We start from the raw sequence: 18,566 nt of genomic DNA, 5'->3' as shown, positions 1-18,566 counted from the left end.
CTGCATGCAGGCTCAATCTAGCATCGGCGATAGCGATGTGCGGGGCCGCGCATCGCTATCGCTGGAGGGCATACACACGGCAGATCCGTGCTTAAAATCTAAGCAATCTAGCAAGATTGCTTAGATTTTAAGCACGGATCTCTCCGTGTGTACCCCCCTTAACAATAGGTCACAGACAAATGGTGCACATGCAATACTGATGTGTTCTGAATGGACCAGATAGTAGCAACATACTAAAAGGCATATCAGATCTATTATAGAGCAAGGGAACATAGCATCATCTCATTAAGTTTGTGCAATACAATTTAAGCAAACCAAAAGTGGATCAAAAATTATTATTCCTTACAGTGAAAAGCAGATGTATACTCAATAATGCTACATAATAAAAAGCCAACGCTGCTCTTTACCTCTATGGGGGGATTTAAAATGTTTTGTTCGCTGAAGGCCACTAGATGGTGCCAGTTGGAGCAATTCAAAACACAGACTTCACACACACCTCATATACTCAGCCTCCTTCAGAGGATTATAGAAATCACACGTCCCCTTTTAAATTAAACTTCCCGCAATTGGATCGGTTGTGTACAGCAGCTGGCGCCGATATTACTGTTCTGTCATTCCGTCATTTTGACGGACTGGTAACTAGTTGATATATAAAAGCTTAATGATAAATGCATCCATATAATCCAGATGTGATCTTATAATCAAACATCACTTAAAAAAAAAAAAATGTTCATCACAAATATACAGAGGATTGAATTTGGGCAGAAAGGGACAATGAGACATTAAACAGCAGAAACATAACTTGACACAGTGGGGTATATTCAAATTAGCAGCAGGGTTTACCAGCTAATTAGTGCACCAGCAGGGAAAAAGGCTATTCAGTTAAATAGCCATTCTGTACGGAAAATTAAGGATTAAATGCACAGAAACTCACTGAATCTGCATAAACGGAGGAATTAATGAGCCAGATTCAATAATTTTAACCACAACTACCACTAGGGGACACAAAACCCAGCAATTCAATTGTTGCTCAATTTAGATGCCCGGTAGCGGGGATGACATTTCTTCTCACAGCCTCCTGAGTAGCTGCAGGGATGACATTTCTTCTCGCAAGCCTCCTGAGAAGCAAGGAGAAATGTGCACTAAGTTACACTTTGGGTGTCCAAACAGGAGTCTGAACATCCAAAGCAGGAGTTTAGATGGGTTTAGCTGTTTAGGAGGCTAAACCCGGTCTGTTTGGGCGCTACATGCATGGGTGCCCAAACATCAATTGAATTCTGACAAATGTTTGGGGGTCTAAACTGTCCCGTTTAGATGGGATTTTCAGACACCCAAAACAAGTGTTTCCCCCCCCAGTGGGTTTTCCCTGCGTGTGAAGCCCTGATAGAGTCTCTTTCTCACTGACTTCTCCTCACAGCTCCTGAAGCTTCGAGGGAAGGTATACCGATGGAGATGAATGCGCGGGTTTATACCTTCTGACTGAACTGTCCTGGCACGGTAATTGAATATGTCCCAATGTATCAAGTGTTCAAATACAAACAAACAATCTACAATGGGGAGAAAGCAGTAATTTGTTACATCAGCACACTGAGTTGGAACATTATTTCAGAAGTAAACATTCTAAAATGTAGGGGCAATCCAATTAGGTGCGAGTTTGCGAAATGGAGTTGGTTTCATGAAACTTGCATACATCACATGATAGCAGGCACTCGAGATAAGGGAGATCCAATTAGAAAAGCCAATTTGCAGTAGCGGCGGCAAGGTTGTCTAAGTTTTCTACAAAATGTAACCTGGGTGAAGTGCATGAAAAAGTGAGTAAACATCCAGGACCCCAAGAAAGTGACAACGGTAGCAGGACCATATAGATCAGGAAAATACTGGAGGTTTTTAAAAAGGTATTGATGATTTTTGCACTTTTTATTAATAGTTGAAAAATGATAGCCAGCAAGTGTTTTTCATCAAATTAAAAATTCATCATTTTGGGGTATATATAGTATGTATACTAATTTTCCAATGTTTTTATTCAAGTTTACAAAAAGTTGGAAAAAACACATCTACCTCTCAACAGCAAGTTCATAAACCCCTCTCCCATCAATACAACGGCTCCATGTACCTGTTCCACATCATTTAACCCATTATTGAGCTTTTTAGGGAAAATTACTTGAAAACACGATTTCTTTATTGGCCAATTTATGATATTTAAACCCCATCCAATTGCATGATTCTTCATTGGGAGGGGTTTATCAGAAGTTCTGCACTGTGTCCCAACATTTTTACATTAAAATAAAGATTTTGCCTACCTGTTCACCTGCTGAAAGGGGTGTACACAAAAAAAAACCCCATGAATTTCATTAAAGAAATCAATGCGAGTTTGGAATCGGACTGCAAATGTAATTTGCAGTGCAAGTTTGCAGCGAGAACAGTTCAGAGGACCCGATTCACACCTAATTGGATTGAGCCCTACAGTATGAGTACTTTGGAGGGGATAACCAATAAAAAAAAAATCTGAATGATTAGGCAGAATATTCTCTCCGTACAATCAGTGAACGTCAGATAATTAAACATTTCTAGATTGCCATTACGCCTAATAAAGGTTTATAGTGACATATTATGTGACAGCTGAATTCTCCAATCTAAAAGAGACACTAATCTTGATAACAGACCAGCTGAATGCACAGCAGAATAAATAGCTAGTTCTCCACGATAGCTCAGAGGTTGCCATAGAAAAAAAATTAAAATGTCCTACTATATTAAGGCTGTTTTCAGTTAACAAATTACCTAGGTGACTTTGTAATGGAAGACTAGCTGTATATACAGGACATCTAATATCTAGATGTCAGTAACCCACATACCAATCCAGAGCACCTACCGGTAGCCACATTATAGGAACATTATTCCGCATAGACCATTACCATATGTGAATTAAATAATAAGATTTTACTTACCGATAAATCTATTTCTCGTAGTCCGTAGTGGATGCTGGGACTCAGTCAGGACCATGGGGATTAGCGGCTCCGCAGGAGACAGGGCACAAAAATAAAAGCTTTAGGACTAGGTGGTGTGCACTGGCTCCTCCCCCTATGACCCTCCTCCAAGCCTCAGTTAGGATACTGTGCCCGGACGAGCGTACACAATAAGGAAGGATTTTGAATCCCGGGTAAGACTCATACCAGCCACACCAATCACACCGTACAACTTGTGATCTGAACCCAGTTAACAGTATGACAAACGTAGGAGCCTCTGAACAGACGGCTCACAACAATAACAACCCGATTTTTTTGTAACAATAACTATGTACAAGTATTGCAGACAATCCGCACTTGGGATGGGCGCCCAGCATCCACTACGGACTACGAGAAATAGATTTATCGGTAAGTAAAATCTTATTTTCTCTGACGTCCTAGTGGATGCTGGGACTCCGTCAGGACCATGGGGATTATACCAAAGCTCCCAAACGGGCGGGAGAGTGCTGATGACTCTGCAGCACCGAATGAGAGAACTCCAGGTCCTCTTTAGCCAGGGTATCAAATTTGTAGAATTTTACAAACGTGTTCTCCCCCGACCACGTAGCTGCTCGGCAGAGTTGTAATGCCGAGACCCCTCGGGCAGCCGCCCAAGATGAGCCCACCTTCCTTGTGGAATGGGCCTTGATAGATTTAGGCTGTGGCAGGCCTGCCACAGAATGTGCAAGTTGAATTGTGCTACAAATCCAACGAGCAATCGTCTGCTTAGAAGCAGGAGCACCCAGCTTGTTGGGTGCATACAGTATAAACAGCGAGTCAGATTTTCTGACTCCAGCAGTCCTTGAAATATATATTTTCAATGCCCTGACAACGTCCAGCAACTTGGAATCCTCCAAATCGCTAGTAGCCGCAGGCACCACAATAGGCTGGTTCAGGTGAAACGCTGAAACCACCTTAGGCAGAAACTGAGGACGCGTCCGCAGTTCTGCCCTGTCCGAATGGAAAATCAGATATGGGCTTTTATACGATAAAGCCGCCAATTCTGACACTCTCCTGGCTGAAGCCAGGGCCAGTAGCATGGTTACTTTCCATGTAAGATATTTCAAATCCACCGATTTGAGTGGCTCAAACCAATGGGATTTGAGAAAATCCAAAACTACATTAAGATCCCACGGAGCCACTGGGGGCACAACCGGGGGCTGTATATGTAGTACTCCTTTTACAAAAGTCTGGACTTCAGGAACTGAAGCCAATTCTTTCTGGAAGAAAATCGACAGGGCCGAAATTTGAACCTTAATGGACCCTAATTTGAGGCCCATAGACAATCCTGTTTGCAGGAAATGTAGGAATCGACCCAGTTGAAATTCCTCCGTCGGGGCCTTCCTGGCCTCACACCGCGCAACATATTTTCTCCAAATGCGGTGATAATGTTGTGCAGTCACCTCCTTCCTGGCTTTTACCAGGGTAGGGATGACCTCTTCCGGAATGCCTTTTTCCCTTAGAATTCGGCGTTCAACCGCCATGCCGTCAAACGCAGCCGCGGTAAGTCTTGGAATAGACACGGTCCCTGCTGAAGCAGGTCCCGTCTTAGAGGTAGAGGCCACGGATCTTCCGTGAGCATCTCCTGAAGTTCCGGGTACCAAGTTCTTCTTGGCCAATCCGGAGCCACGAGTATCGTTCTTACTCCCCTTTGCCGTATAATTCTCAGTACTTTTGGTATGAGAGGCAGAGGAGGAAACACATACACTGACTGGAACACCCACGGTGTTACCAGAGCGTCCACAGCTATTGCCTGAGGGTCTCTTGACCTGGCGCAATACCTGTCCAGTTTTTTGTTGAGGCGGGACGCTATCATATCCACCTTTGGTTTTTCCCAACGGTTCACAATCATGTGGAAGACTTCTGGATGAAGTCCCCACTCTCCCGGGTGTAGATCGTGTCTGCTGAGGAAGTCCGCTTCCCAGTTGTCCACTCCCGGAATGAACACTGCTGACAGTGCTATCACATGATTTTCCGCCCAGCGAAGAATCCTTGCAGCTTCTGCCATTGCCCTCCTGCTTCTTGTGCCGCCCTGTCTGTTTACGTGGGCGACTGCCGTGATGTTGTCCGACTGGATCAACACCGGCTGACCCTGAAGCAGGGGTTTTGCCAGGCTTAGAGCATTGTAAATCGCTCTTAGCTCCAGTATATTTATGTGAAGAGACATCTCCAGGCTTGACCACACTCCCTGTAAGTTTCTTCCCTGTGTGACCGCTCCCCAGCATCTCAGACTGGCATCCGTGGTCACCAGGACCCAGTCCTGTATGCCGAATCTGCGGCCCTCTAACAGATGAGCACTCTGCAACCACCACAGAAGAGACACCCTTGTCCGTGGAGACAAAGTTATCCGCTGATGCATCTGCAGATGCGATCCGGACCATTTGTCCAGCAGATCCCACTGAAGAGTTCGTGCGTGGAATCTGCCAAATGGAATCGCTTCGTAAGAAGCCACCATTTTTCCCAGGACTCTTGTGCATTGATGCACAGACACTTTTCCTGGTTTTAGGAGGTTCCTGACAAGTTCGGATAACTCCCTGGCTTTCTCCTCCGGAAGAAACACCTTTTTCTGAACCGTGTCCAGAATCATTCCCAGGAACAGCAGACGTGTCGTCGGGGTCAATTGAGATTTTGGAAAATTCAGAATCCACCCGTGCTGTTGCAGCACTACTTGGGTTAGTGCTACTACGTCCCCCAGCTGTTCTCTGGACCTTGCCCTTATCAGGAGATCGTCCAAGTAAGGGATAATTAATACGCCTTTTCTTCGCAGAAGAAACATCATTTCGGCCATTACCTTGGTAAAGACCCGAGGTGCCGTGGACAATCCAAACAGCAGCGTCTGAAACTGATAATGACAGTCTTGCACCACGAACCTGAGGTACCCTTGATGTGAAGGGCAAATTGGGACATGCAGGTAAGCATCCTTGATGTCCAGGGACACCATAAAGTCCCCTTCTTCCAGATTCGCTATCACTGCTCTGAGTGACTCCATCTTGAACTTGAATTTTTGTATGTACAGGTTCAAAGATTTCAGATTTAGAATAGGTCTTACCGAGCCGTCCGGCTTCGGTACCACAAATAGTGTGGAATAATACCCCTTTCCCTGTTGTAGGAGGGGTACCTTGACTATCACCTGCTGAGAATACAGCTTGTGAATGGCTTCCAATACCGTCGCCCTGTCTGAGGGAGACGTTTGCAGAGCAGACTTTAGGAACCGGCGAGGGGGAGACTTCTCGAATTCCAACCTGTAACCCTGAGATACTACCTGCAGGATCCAGGGGTCCACCTGTGAGTGAGCCCACTGTGCGCTGAAATTCTTGAGTCGACCCCCCACCGCCCCTGAGTCCGCTTGTAAAGCCCCAACGTCATGCTGAGGGCTTTGCAGAAGCCGGGGAGGGCTTCTGCTCCTGGGAGGGAGCTGCTTGGTGCACTCTCTTACCCTTTCCTTTGCCTCGGGGCAGATATGACTGTCCTTTTGCCCGCTTGTTCTTATAGGAACGAAAGGACTGCGGCTGAAAAGACTGTCTTTTTCTGTTGGGAGGGGACCTGAGGTAAAAAGGTGGATTTCCCGGCTGTTGCCGTGGCCACCAAATCCGATAGACCGACCCCAAATAATTCCTCCCATACTCAATACTTCCATATGCCGTTTGGAATCAGCATCACCTGACCACTGTCGCGTCCATAAACTTCTTCTGGCAGATATGGACATCGCACTTACTCTCGATGCCAGAGTGCAAATATCCCTCTGAGCATCTCGCATATAAAGAAAAGCATCCTTTAATTGCTCTATAGTCAATAAAATACTGTCCCTATCCAGGGTATCAATATTTTCAGTCAGGGAATCCGACCAAACCACCCCAGCACTGCACATCCATGCAGAGGCGATGGCTGGTCGCAGTATAACACCAGTATGAGTGTATATACTTTTCAGGGTAGTTTCCAGCCTCCTATCAGCTGGATCCTTGAGGGCGGCCGTTTCAGGAGACGGTAACGCCACTCGTTTTGATAAGCGTGTGAGTGCCTTATCCACCCTAGGGGGTGTTTCCCAGCGCGCCCTAACCTCTGGCGGGAAAGGATATAATGCCAATAACTTCTTTGAAATTAGCAGTTTTCTATCGGGGTTAACCCACGCTTCATCACACACTTCATTCAATTCCTCTGATTCAGGAAAAACTACAGGTAGTTTTTTCAGACCCCACATAATACCCCTTTTTGTGGTACTTGCAGTATCAGAGATATGCAAAGCCTCCTTCATTGCCGTGATCATATAACGTGTGGCCCTACTGGAAAATACGTTTGTTTCTTCACCGTCGACACTAGATTCGGTGTCCGTGTCTGGGTCTGTGTCGACCGACTGAGGTAAAGGGCGTTTTACAGCCCCTGACGGTGTCTGAGACGCCTGGACAGGTACTAACTGGTTTGCCGGCCGTCTCATGTCGTCAACTGATTTTTGTAACGTGCTGACATTATCACGTAATTCCATAAACAAAGCCATCCATTCCGGTGTCGACTCCCTAGGGGGTGACATCACCATTACCGGCAATTGCTCCGCCTCCACACCAACATCGTCCTCATACATGTCGACACACACGTACCGACACACAGCAGACACACAGGGAATGCTCTTATCGAAGACAGGACCCCACTAGCCCTTTGGGGAGACAGAGGGAGAGTTTGCCAGCACACACCCAAGCGCTATAAATATATAGGAACAACCCTACAGAAGTGTTGTTTCCTTTATAGCAGCTTAATATATCAATATCGCCAAAAAAGTGCCCCCCCTCTCTGTTTTTTTACCCTGTTTCTGTAGTGCAGTGCAGGGGAGAGTCCTGGGAGCCTTCCTCGCAGCGGAGCTGTGCAGGAAAATGGCGCTGTGTGCTGAGGAGATAGGCCCCGCCCCCTATTTCGGCGGGCTCTTCTCCCGGTGTTTGTGAGACCTGGCAGGGGTTAAATACATCCATATAGCTCCAGGGGCTATATGTGATGTATTTTTAGCCAGAACAAGGTATTATCATTGCTGCCCAGGGCGCCCCCCCCCAGCGCCCTGCACCCTCAGTGACCGCTGGTGTGAAGTGTGCTGACAACAATGGCGCACAGCTGCAGTGCTGTAAGACTGAAAAGTCTTCTGCCGCCGGTTTCTGGACCTCTTCACTTTTCGGCATCTGCAAGGGGGTCGGCGGCGCGGCTCCGGGACCGGACTCCATGGCTGGGCCTGTGTTCGATCCCTCTGGAGCTAATGGTGTCCAGTAGCCTAAGAAGCCAATCCATCCTGCACGCAGGTGAGTTCACTTCTTCTCCCCTAAGTCCCTCGTTGCAGTGAGCCTGTTGCCAGCAGGACTCACTGAAAATAAAAAAACTAATAACTTTTTCTAAGCAGCTCTTTAGGAGAGCCACCTAGATTGCACCCTGCTCGGACGGGCACAAAAACCTAACTGAGGCTTGGAGGAGGGTCATAGGGGGAGGAGCCAGTGCACACCACCTAGTCCTAAAGCTTTTATTTTTGTGCCCTGTCTCCTGCGGAGCCGCTAATCCCCATGGTCCTGACGGAGTCCCAGCATCCACTAGGACGTCAGAGAAATTACCTGCATGAATAATAAATATAGAGCATATAATTAACTGCATCCCAGCATATTGGTAGGTGTGTACAGTAAATATCTTAACTAAGAATTTAAATTTGCTTCGTTATACACACTAGACTAGACTACAAATTACTTAGGAAAACATCTCATAGAACATGAAAAGGCCACATGACCACGTCACACACTGACATAGCTTGTATGTATAGCAGGACAGCTGCTGTATCCCTCCTGTGGAAAAACCACATCTTAAATGATCAAGTTAACCTGAAGGCATCAACCACATGGCCAGCAGGTAATGGGCACGTATGGTGTTTGAGCTTAAACACTCCATGCAGGCACCTGTGTGGATCAGGCTGCAGCCGGGGTCCCCTGAGGACAGGCCTGGGTAGAGAAGGACACAGAGGCATAAATGGGAAGGGGGGGGGGGGGGGGCAGTTAATGCTGCTTAGGTACCCTGTAGGTCTACATCTGACGTGGAACTACAAGTACCAGCATGCCATGCAGCAAAGTCTAGCCAGGCAGGTAAGCTGACAGCCACAGGGTGAGAACAATAAATGTAGAGTTCTGGAAATATAATTCCATACGTTATAGACACGCCTGGCAGCGCTCCGGCCTCAGGTGTGCTGGGCCTGTAAGTCACCGGCCAGACGGGCGCTGCTGCAGCCAATCAATAGCCCTCCTACACCCTGTGTACCTACCCTCCTCCTCCACTCACCTGCTGCTGCCGCTACGGCTCCTCCTCAGGGAGCCTCATCCAGGCCCGGCCGCCCTCCTACCGCTCTCCAGTGCCGACTTCGTCCCGGCCTCTACGGGGGCCCCTTGCTGTCCGGCGGCGACTTTACCGGAGCTGAACCGGCCCCGGCGACAACTTCCGGGGCAGCTGCCAAGCGACAGGGTGCAAAGACGAATTCAGAGCAATCCACCAGCAGTGGAGTGAGCCAGACGTGTTCAGTCGAAATCAGATTGAATTGATTGCAAAGAACAGAGACTAGTACAAATAGTGCTGTTGAAAAGCAGGGACAGGAGAACATGGGCCCTCATTCCGAGTCGTTCGCTCGGTATTTTTCATCGCATCGCAATGAAAATCCGCTTAGTACGCATGCGCAATGTTCGCACTGCGACTGCGCCAAGTAATTTAACAATGAAGATAGTATTTTTACTCACGGCTTTTTCATCGCTCCGGCGATCGTAATGTGATTGACAGGAAATGGGTGTTACTGGGCGGAAACACAGCGTTTTATGGGCGTGTGGTTGAAAACGCTACCGTTTCCGGAAAAAACGCAGGAGTGGCTGGAGAAACGGGGGAGTGTCTGAGCGAACGCTGGGTGTGTTTGTGACGTCAAACCAGGAACGACAAGCACTGAACTGATCGCACAGGCAGAGTAAGGTTGAAGTTACTCAGAAACTGCAAAGTAGTTTGTAATCGCAATATTGTGATTACATCGGTCGCAATTTTAAGAAGCTAAGATACACTCCCAGTAGGCGTAGGCTTAGCGTGTGTAACTCTGCTAAATTCGCCTTGCGACCGATCAACTCGGAATGAGGGCCATGGTTGTGTCTTATATCCCCACCCTCGGCAACATGTGGCCCTCCAGCTACTGTGATACTGTAACATCCTCTACCTGCCAGTGTTTTTTTTTTTTTTTTTTATTCATATTGTTATTAATACAAATCCCACCTTCATCTTCTTTGTATAGATTCTGTGATTAGGAAATTCTTTTGATAGATAATATGCTGGGTATGTGTATTTCTAGATACAACGGATGAGAAAAAGAAACAAACCAATATTGTTGGGAAAGATATTAAGAAGTGTGAAAAATAAATAAAAATGACATCCCTTATTCATTTAGCACACTAGTAATTATTAGTTAGACATACCTCTTATGTAAGGGATTTCGGTAGGTTTAGGTAAGTATGTGTTAGTGCAAAAATTGTTAAGTGAAAAAGTGCTTCTGAGACAGAAAAAAGGGTGTTGTTATTACGAGGACATATTAAAAAATAAATAATATAGATACTATACATAAATACTAATGGAGACAAGGGAAAGAAACAAAAAAATTTTTTTGTGTGATAGAGAACCAAAAGTTCCTAAATCAGTCTCCTGACAGAGAAAAACAATTGGTATTTAAATAAAATACAAATAAAGATAATAATTATACATCTGAAAGATATATACCATATCCAATATCCATGTGTGTATCCTTAATGTGTATGGAAGGTGCTAAATTATGTGCAACAAAAACTCAATCACTAGTGACAATTAAACAGTTGAACTGTGATGGAAAACCATCTAAAATGGGATTCAATAAATTAAGAAATGTATTTATATATTAAAAGTGTGAGAGTGATAGTTAATAGTAGAAAACTGTGTACATAGAGGTAGCTACCGCTTCATTCAAAAACTGCCTTTTATACATGTGTATTGATTACCTACGGAAAATATCTAACAAGATACTGGATCTAATCTATAACTATGTTCTGGTATTGGTAACCCCAAGAATTGGGAGAAGAAGGAAAAGAGAAGGGAGTGAGGAATAAAGAATAGGATCTCTAACTCTATCTCTCAATTCGTTCATGTATGAGATATACCATATCAAACAATTGGGAATGTCCCATTCCCACTATCGTAATCATAAGAAGACAGTAAAGTTTATGTGTTAATTTAGGCCTGCTGGTGCTAAACAGCCTAGCCTGAATGTCCACTCGCTCTCCTTTCTTAACAGTTCCTTCATAGTATCCCCTCCACGGATACCCATTTTAATTCTTTCCAGGCCAAAGGTCTGGATTTGATGTGAGTCATTATTACGATACTGATGAAAATGTCTCGCTACAGTTTTGATCTGTTTGAAATTCTTTACATCCTTTGCCGCATTCCGGATGTTTCCCACATGTTCCAGCGCTGCTCTCCCCTGTCCCCGCCTCGGCTCTCCCCGTCTCCGGCGCGGCTCTCCCCATCTCACTTCGACTTTATTTGAAGTCGAATTGAGATGGTCGAAAAGGGGACCAAAACCTTTTCGACACAAGCACGTGGATCGGCAGCTATTCCGCCGATCCACGTACTTTTCGACAAGTCGAATTCCTTGGGATTATACTGAATATGTCGGAACCCCTTCTGACCTAAAAAAGTCGAAAACTGACATCTTTTCAACAGACGGCAGCTTTCGACTTCAATTGAATATACCCCTATGCCTTTAAACTGGGATTCTCATGGATCACACAGGTTCTGTGGCTGATTACAAGCAGGTAAAATACAGGCTTAAAGTCACACAGCCACAGATCCTGTGCAATCCATGGGAGTCCCAGTTTAAAGCGATAGTATGGTAAGCCTAATATATAGTTGAAGTATTTTATTTATTTCTTTATTACCAGTTATTTATGTAGCGCACACATATACCGCAGAGCTTTACAGAGCATATTTGGCCATTCACATCAATCCCTGCCCCAGTGGAGCTTACAATCTATATCAGTGTTTCTCAACCGCAGTCCTCAGGTACCCCAACAGTTCATGTTTTCCAGGTCTCCTCACAGGACTGCAAGTGAAATAATTTGCTCCACCTATGGGTCTTTTAAAATGTGTCCAACTGCTAGGTGACCTGGACAACATGAACTCTGGTGGGTACTTGAGGACCGAGGTTGAGAACCACTGATCTATATTCACTAATATATATATATATATATTGTCAAAGTCGAAAAATATTGTAATGCATACACCATGTACTAACCCCATACACATGCCCGCTGCGCGTGCTCTTTTTCCGCCGTGCGTGCACATATCCGCAATTTGCGTATGATCACTCCCGCGTTCCTGCACGTGGTATGGGTATTTACGGCAGGGTTTGTGAGCGCATAGAGGGTTATCAGAACATTACATATTTAACCCAAATAGTGCACATTTTACACATAGCCACCCCGCACCACATCAGCAAGTATCAACAGTTTAAATAGTTCCAGGACTAAGGGATTCGCCTTTACATGATAGGAAGGGACAGACTAAGGTTAGAAGGTGATGTCTAGTATCCAGCTGTAGGGTATTTTAAGGGTAACATTCCGGTGTTGGTTAGAGAAAGATCGCATGTTCCAGCGTATAGTTATGTGCAGAAGTAGAATATAGATATAAACTGTATTTACTGTATATTATGTATGCGGCGGGAATCCAGAGGATACCACCCACAAGAGCAGTTGAGAAAGACATCGCCCACCTTTTCATATCAACCTATGACCTCTCCTGTAATGTAAAGATACATCTCTGTGTCCAATGGACAATGAGATTACAGTGACCATTGTATTGTGTTTGGAAGTTGTGTATAAAAAGCCTGTTGTTGCCTGGCCGGTCAGAAGACTCTGAACGCTTTCTACCTGATAAGCGGAGGACTGGTCCAGGTTGCGCAAGCGAACATTCTCACGTATGTACATTGACTGTAGCCATTATTCTGTTGTAGATTTATCTTGTTAGGTCTGTAGTGTATAACTTGTACTGTTATCCCCTTTCAAATAATCCACTCTGGCCTTAGAACCCTGTGGTTCACTACATATCGGTGTTGTGTCCTCATTTCCCTGCTAGGGTTTAAAGCGTATTTAACTGTATAAGGTTTAAGAGTATATTGGTAAGGTGTACGCACTGCGGGTACTTTATACCGTCAGCGCTACTTAAGGTTTAAGGTATAACATCATTGCAGTGCTTTGCTGCATAAAGGTTTAAAGTATAATCATATCATTACATTGTATTACTAATAAGGTTTAAAGGTTATAAATTGAGTGTGCGCTCGCTGTGTGTACTTTGTGCCTCCAGCGCGGCATTGGTACGTTAAGACCGTACAACTTACGGAACTCCGTACGCAAATAGCGTGCAAAGTGCGTAGCGTGTATATTCAGTCTAGCGGCCATAGCGGCTCCAAGGTAAAAGTGTATTTAGAGTTATAGCTTTATGGTTTAAGATAATATCGACATTATCAATATATATATATATATATATATATATATATACTTGTCTACCTGACCCTCTCCATGAGGGAAAAAATGCTCTGTTCCTGGACTTTCCTGGTAATGTATGATTGCCATCACCTGTGGTGAAACACCTATCTTATCAATTAACGAGCTCACCACAGGTGATGGCAATCGTACATTACCAGGAAAGTCCAGGAACAGAGCATTTTCTCCTTCATGGAGAGGGTCAGGTAGGCAAGCATGATATACACGCACGCACGTTAATTTTGTTGGGATCCAATTAACCTACCAACATATTTAAACCGGAGTACCCAGAAAAAACCCACGCAAGTACGGGGAGCATATACAATCCACACACAGTTTGGTCATGGTGGGAATCTGACCCATGACCTCAGTATATGTATATATATATATATATATATATATATATATATAGATCAGGAAGAAGACGTGGCACTCATAGCAAGTTACAAACGAAGTACAATTTGCATGTAGTTAACAACGTTTCAGTGGACACCCCACTGTCGTCAGGCTTTATTAACATTTTAAAAGACATCACATACCTTTATAGGCCACCCACGTGCATACCCTAAGCAGGTCCGAAACCGAACATCCGGTCGGACAATCCGGAAATGATGTAATAGTACTGCTAATACCTTATGTGAAAGCATCCCATCACCAAGGAAACCAGACCCAATCATACATTTTGTAAACTGTAGAAGAAATCAGCAATCATTAGATATAATCTTCATATGAAGAAGAGGTAAAGATAGACACAATGATACAACGATATCGTATGCTGAATAATCAAAAGAATGATATACATATAAAAAGAAAAAACAGTACCAATTAGAACTCATATGTACTGAATCCAATGTAATAATACACAGCATAATTCTATCGATACCATCATAACTGCACATAGTGTATCAATGCAAAGAAGATCACATTGTCGGCATATCACTGCCGCAATTGACAGCCGATAATACGATTATAAGAGTCGTTACAGGAAGCAGGCATATGAAAGCTGTTCATTCAAGCCTCTTGGATGTATAACGTCCAACTTTGCTATCCATCTAGCTTCTAATTGTAATAATTTAGAGCCACGATCGCCGCCCCTGATACTCACAGGGACATGATCAATCATCCTGTAACGGATGCTGTTTAAAGGATGTTTGAATGCCAGAAAATGCCTGGCAACAGGCTGTTCACTGCTCCCTGATTCCAAAGCACCCCTGATTGCTGACAGATGACAGGTCATCCTTTCTTTAAATTTTCTTTCGCTTTTCCCAATATAGCTCAGCCCACACGGGCATATGATTTGGTAAACTGTATAAGTTGAATTACAGGTTAAACGATGTTTAATCACAATACTTTTACCCGTGTGCGGGTGATTAAACGAATCGCCGGCCAATAAATATTGGTAGGTTACACAAGTGCATTTCATACACCCTAATTTGGTGTTCTCGCCTGTCAGAAAGTGTGAAACTGGCTGAGTACTAATTGAAGCCATCCTCGAGATATCCGTTTTCACAAGATAATCTCTAAATTTCTTCCCTCTAGAATAGCAGGGCATAAGGCTAGAACCCGACAGATGTAATTGTTTGTCGGTTTCCACCAAAGGCCAATTTTTCTTAGCAATTTTAGAAATAACATCAGACTTGGTGTTGAATTTATTAACCCAGGGGAGCTTAACTTGTTGTTGTTGATTGTCAGTTTTCTTTTTAAGCAAGTTAGATCTATCCATTGCCATAACTTTAATTTTGGCTGACTGTAACACTTCTTGTGTATAACCCCTAAGTGAAAGTTTATTAATCAACATGTCAATTTGTTGTGAAGCCGTGATCGCGTCACTATTTACCCTCCTTATGCGTATCACTTGAAAGTAAGGGAGCCCTCTTTTAAGTGATGCTGGATGGCAGCTGCGTGCATGTAGTAACTGACTGTGATCAGTCGGCTTCACATAAATCGACGTAACTAGCCTGTTGTTACAAATCAAAATTTTAACATCTAAATAGTTGATCACTTCCTGATTCATAACGTATGTAAATTTAATGGTACTGGAACCTAAATTGTGTTGGTCAAAGATATTAGTCAAAGTTATTTTATCCCCTTTCCATAAGACGAATAAATCGTCAATATAGCGATTAAAGAGGATTGCGTGTGCTTTAAAAATCTCATTACTATACAGTAATTCCTCCTCAATTGCAAACATCACAATGTTTGCATACGTCGGGGATACAGCCGACCCCATCGCACACCCTTGGACTTGCAAGAAGAATTTTTTCCCATACAGAAAAAAATTGTTGGTTAAGACCAACTCTAATAATATTATAATCACTTCAATTTTAGCTGCATCAAATACTTGTTTCCTAATAAGGAAGCGTTTAACTGCTGCTAACCCTATGGCGTGTGGTCAGTTTGTATACATCGATCCCACACGCCATGGGGTTAGCAGCAGTAAAACGCTTCCTTATTAGGAAACAAGTATTTGATGCAGCTAAAATTGAAGTGATTATAATATTATTAGAGTTGGTCTTAACCAACAATTTTTTTCTGTATGGGAAACAATTCTTCTTGCAAGTCCAAGGGTGTGCGATGGGGTCGGCTGTATCCCCGACGTATGCAAACATTGTGATGTTTGCAATTGAGGAGGAATTACTGTATAGTAATGAGATTTTTAAAGCACACGCAATCCTCTTTAATCGCTATATTGACGATTTATTCGTCTTATGGAAAGGGGATAAAATAGCTTTGACTAATATCTTTGACCAACACAATTTAGGTTCCAGTACCATTAAATTTACATACGTTATGAATCAGGAAGTGATCAACTATTTAGATGTTAAAATTTTGATTTGTAACAACAGGCTAGTTACGTCGATTTATGTGAAGCCGACTGATCGCAGTCAGTTACTACATGCACGAAGCTGCCATCCAGCATCACTTAAAAGAGGGCTCCCTTACTCTCAAATGATACGCATAAGGAGGGTAAATAGTGACGCGATCACGGCTTCACAACAAATTGACATGTTGATTAATAAACTTTCACTTAGGGGTTATACACAAGAAGTGTTACAGTCAGCCAAAATTAAAGTTATGGCAATGGATAGCTCTAACTTGCTTAAAAAGAAAACTGACAATCAACAACAACAAGTTAAGCTCCCCTGGGTTCATAAATTCAACACCAAGTCTGATGTTATTTCTAAAATTGCTAAGAAAAATTGGCCTTTGGTGGAAACCGACAAACAATTACATCTGTCGGGTTCTAGCCTTATGCCCTGCTATTCTAGAGGGAAGAATCTTAGAGATTATCTTGTGAAAACGGATATCTCGAGGATGGCTTCAATTAGTACTCAGCCAGTTTCACACTTTCTGACAGGCGAGAACACCAAATTAGGGTGTATGAAATGCACTTGTGTAACCTACCAATATTTATTGGCCGGCGATTCGTTTAATCACCCGCACACGGGTAAAAGTATTATGATTAAACATCGTTTAACCTGTAATTCAACTTGTACAGTTTACCAAATCATATGCCCGTGTGGGCTGAGCTATATTGGGAAAAGCGAAAGAAAATTTAAAGAAAGGATGACCTGTCATCGGTCAGCAATCAGGGGTGCTTTGGAATCAGGGAGCAGTGAACAGCCTGTTGCCAGGCATTTTCTGGCATTCAAACATCCTTTAAACAGCATCCGTTACAGGATGATTGATCATGTCCCTGTGAGTATCAGGGGCGGCGATCGTGGCTCTAAATTATTACAATTAGAAGCTAGATGGATAGCAAAGTTGGACGTTATACATCCAAGAGGCTTGAATGAACAGCTTTCATATGCCTGCTTCCTGTAACGACTCTTATAATCGTATTATCGGCTGTCAATTGCGGCAGTGATATGCCGACAATGTGATCTTCTTTGCATTGATACACTATGTGCAGTTATGATGGTATCGATAGAATTATGCTGTGTATTATTACATTGGATTCAGTACATATGAGTTCTAATTGGTACTGTTTTTTTCTTTTTATATGTATATCATTCTTTTGATTATTCAGCATACGATATCGTTGTATCATTGTGTCTATCTTTACCTCTTCTTCATATGAAGACTATATCTAATGATTGCTGATTTCTTCTACAGTTTACAAAATGTATGATTGGGTTTGTTTTCCTTGGTGATGGGATGCTTTCACATAAGGTATTAGCAGTACTATTACATCATTTCCGGATTGTCCGACCGGATGTTCGGTTTCGGACCTGCTTAGGGTACGCACGTGGGTGGCCTATAAAGGTATGTGATGTCTTTTAAAATGTTAATAAAGCCTGACGACAGTGGGGTGTCCACTGAAACGTTGTTAACTAAATGCAAATTGTACTTCGTTTGTAACTTGCTATGAGTGCCACGTCTTCTTCCTGATCTATTGATTATGCTCTACGGGGGCACCGGCGTTTTGTGATCAAGCTTTCTTGGAGTGCCTTACCGTTCCTATTGTATATATATATATATATAAATGTGTGTGTGTATATATATTTACTAACAATTTTACAAAGCAGTGCTTCTACTAACAAAGCACAGCTAGTAAAATCATTGCCCTTTTAAATTTCAGGCATACCAAGGTCAGATCACCACTTTTACAACCCAAAGCTTCATAAATAAACCCACGGTCTCCATGTAAGTTGATGCCTCCAAAGTTGAGACAACAGTAGTGTAGTATGACTAGACCAGTATCATTATTATATCGGAATATTATTATTTGTACCAACAGGTGTATGAACAGTCACTTGTTATCATAAACATGGCTTCTTAATAGCTTGCTTGTAGGTAGGGTAATCTCAACTAAAGAGAAACAAACAACAGTGTAGAATATATACGTTATTTTAAGAACTTACCGTGGATAACGGTATTTCTCCTAAGTCCACAGGTTCCACAGGATAACAATGGGATATGATGGAGCGACAGCGGATTGGCACCAAACGATCAAAGCTTTCCGGCCTCCCAGGATGCAACGGGCCCGTCCATATATCCCACCCACTGGCTCAGGCTA

General features: G+C 43.5%; 1 protein-coding gene across 8 annotated transcripts in view; it reads right to left on the bottom strand.

The window, feature by feature from the left end:
* IKZF4 (IKAROS family zinc finger 4) overlaps positions 1 to 9,516 on the bottom strand; it is a 142,721-nt gene extending 133,205 nt beyond the window's left edge. For 5 of the 8 annotated variants that reach the window (XM_063952614.1, XM_063952615.1, XM_063952616.1 and 2 more), the window contains exon 1: positions 9,294 to 9,516. The gene's annotated coding sequence lies outside the window, so the exon portion shown is untranslated. The remainder of the gene's footprint in view (positions 1 to 9,293) is intronic. The other 3 variants (XM_063952620.1, XM_063952621.1, XM_063952622.1) reach the window with 1 other exon arrangement.
* Between the last annotated feature and the right edge of the window lie 9,050 nt (positions 9,517 to 18,566).

The sequence above is a fragment of the Pseudophryne corroboree genome, chromosome 2, assembly GCF_028390025.1.
Source record: "Pseudophryne corroboree isolate aPseCor3 chromosome 2, aPseCor3.hap2, whole genome shotgun sequence".
In the NCBI taxonomy this organism is placed as follows: Eukaryota; Metazoa; Chordata; class Amphibia; order Anura; family Myobatrachidae; genus Pseudophryne; species Pseudophryne corroboree.
This window is presented reverse-complemented; position numbering and strand designations above follow the sequence as displayed.